Source organism: Palaemon carinicauda, chromosome 25 (genome assembly GCF_036898095.1).
Source record: "Palaemon carinicauda isolate YSFRI2023 chromosome 25, ASM3689809v2, whole genome shotgun sequence".
Taxonomy (NCBI): domain Eukaryota; kingdom Metazoa; phylum Arthropoda; class Malacostraca; order Decapoda; family Palaemonidae; genus Palaemon; species Palaemon carinicauda.
The window spans coordinates 56,894,032-56,896,531 of record NC_090749.1 but is presented as its reverse complement, the minus strand read 5'-3'; positions in this window follow the sequence as shown (position 1 = coordinate 56,896,531).

The following is a 2,500-nucleotide window of genomic DNA, read 5'->3' as shown; positions in this document are numbered from 1 at the left end:
GGTTTTTCCACTGTCTTGGGGAAGAGTTCTCTTGCTTGGAGTACACTCAAACACAGTATTCTATCTGTTTCTCACTGGGTTATTTTTCCTTGTTGGCCCCCTTGGGGTTACAGCATCATGCTTTTCCAAATAGGATTATAGCTTAGTTATTATTGATAATAATAATAATAATAATAATAATAATAATAATAATAATAATAATAATAATAATAATAATAATAATAATAATAATAATAATAATAATAATAATAATGACTAGCAGAACCCTGTAAAGTACACGAAATGATATTTTCAATACTAATTATCTTGTTCTAACCTATAAATGTTTGAATAAAATGTGATAAGATTTCACTTGTATATTTATGTTAAAAATGAGCAATACATGAAACAATTTACAAAACTTCTTAATATACTAGTGAAGGTAGTTCCCACTTCTCTAACCATGAGTAGAATTATTCTGAGGGACAAATTTTCACTCTTACACTGTTTATAGACCTTGCTCTTGAGAAGGCTACAACAAGTTGTCCATGAGTAAAGCAAGGTTGTGGGAGGTAGATCCAACCTTATCGAAAGTCTGTCCTTGAGCTTTATTAATGGTCAATGATTATGATAGGCGAACGGGAAATTGAGTAATGTCTAGGAAGATTTAAGCAAAGGGTGGTCAGAATTATGAGAAATATTTCACAATAAGAACGGATTTGTCGTTAAACGAAAAGGCCTGAGATTAATTTCATAATCTAGGTTATGAAATTGAAAGAACTCAATTTTATGTCTAATATTTAAAAAAAAAAGAGTCAGGGGCTAAAGACAAATTTGAGAAAACTATATAAGATGTTACTCTTCTTAGAATGATATATTGTTATTGTTAATATATTCTCATCATTTATTTATTTACTAATTTCCTTTCCTCACTGGGCTATTTTCCCTGTTAGAGCCCTTGGGCTAATAGCATCTTGCTTTTCCAACTGGGGTTGTAGCTTGGCTAGTAATAATAATAATAATAATGGTTAAGTAATCAGAGTCTAATGTGAATTTGTAAGAGTATACCATGAAATTATTTCTGCTTTCTTTAAAGCATGAGACAAAATAAATAACACACATGCAATCGTATTAATATATAGATGACGATGATGATAATAATAATAATAATAATAATAATAAAATAATAATAATAATAATAATAATAATAATAATAAAATGACGTCCTGGCATAGTTCATTCTAAACTTAAATTTTGAAACCAACAAAATAGAAATGAACAAAATAAAAATATAAAAAAAATTTTGCTACATGTGGACAGAATAATGACATCACAAAATTGTTCTCCATTGTTTAAAGTGATGTTGCAGTTGGTAAAAAGCCGAACGCATAATGTCAGCGAGTGCAAATATATATGAATATGTTCGTGGGTATGTAAGAGAAAAAATATATGACGTCAGAGTGATGCCACTCTTTGCGAAAACTAAGCAACTTGTGATTAAATTCCAGCGATGCAATTTCTTTATTTCGTGAAGAGACCGAGGCCGGAAAGACATATTAAAGAGGGATATTTCATCTGAATTGCTCTCTGGAGGCTGAAGTCGGTTGCTCGTTGTGGACAGCAGCCACATTTCAGCAGAGGAAATGAGAGCTGATTCAGCACTTCCCAGTTTTTGGCGGGAATTATGACATGAGATGCTCAAGCCTCAAGGAAATAAAGCTTGAAGGAGCAGTAGTGTGTCTGCTTTGTGGACAAAATTTAAAGCCTTTTTTTTTACTTCCCTGGGGTGCTGCAGATGCCAGCAAGGGTGTTGGGAGTTAGTCCTACGTTGGACTGAATAACCTTACAGCCCTGTCAGCTCCAGGAAACACTTAGGGATATCATTTTTCCATTGGAGTTTTTCTCTGGTTGAAGGAAAAACTTATATTATGCAGTCAATAGAAGGCACTTGAGGTTATCAAAGGCATAAAAGCATCTTTTGTTCTTGGTTTCTATTTCTTGTTTCACGAGGGATCTTCACTCGACAGGCTTCAACAGTTTGAGAAACAAGATGAATAAGATAAAGCTATAACTCAACATATAATGTTAATTACAAATAGAATTATGATTTGGTGGAGGTTAAATATATTGCTTAGTTTAGTGAATACTTTTGTTATCTACTTACACATAGAAGAGAGGTATTATTGTTCATATTTTTGTATATAAATGTTTAAATAAACACACAGTGTATACGTCGTAGGGCTGGGAGGAGCAGAGTAAGGAAAGTCCCCTTTTGTTCATTTGTTTGATATTGGCTACCCCCCCAAAAATTGGTGAAAGTGCCTTGGTAATATAAATATATATATATATATATATATATATATTATATATATATATATATATATATATATATATATATATATATATATATATATATACAAAAAAACAGCAACTAATACATCTGTTTGGAGCCCACTTACATAACAAAGTTATCAGACATGTCCTTATCCAAGTCTGGGGTTTGTACAGTTTTCATCAACAC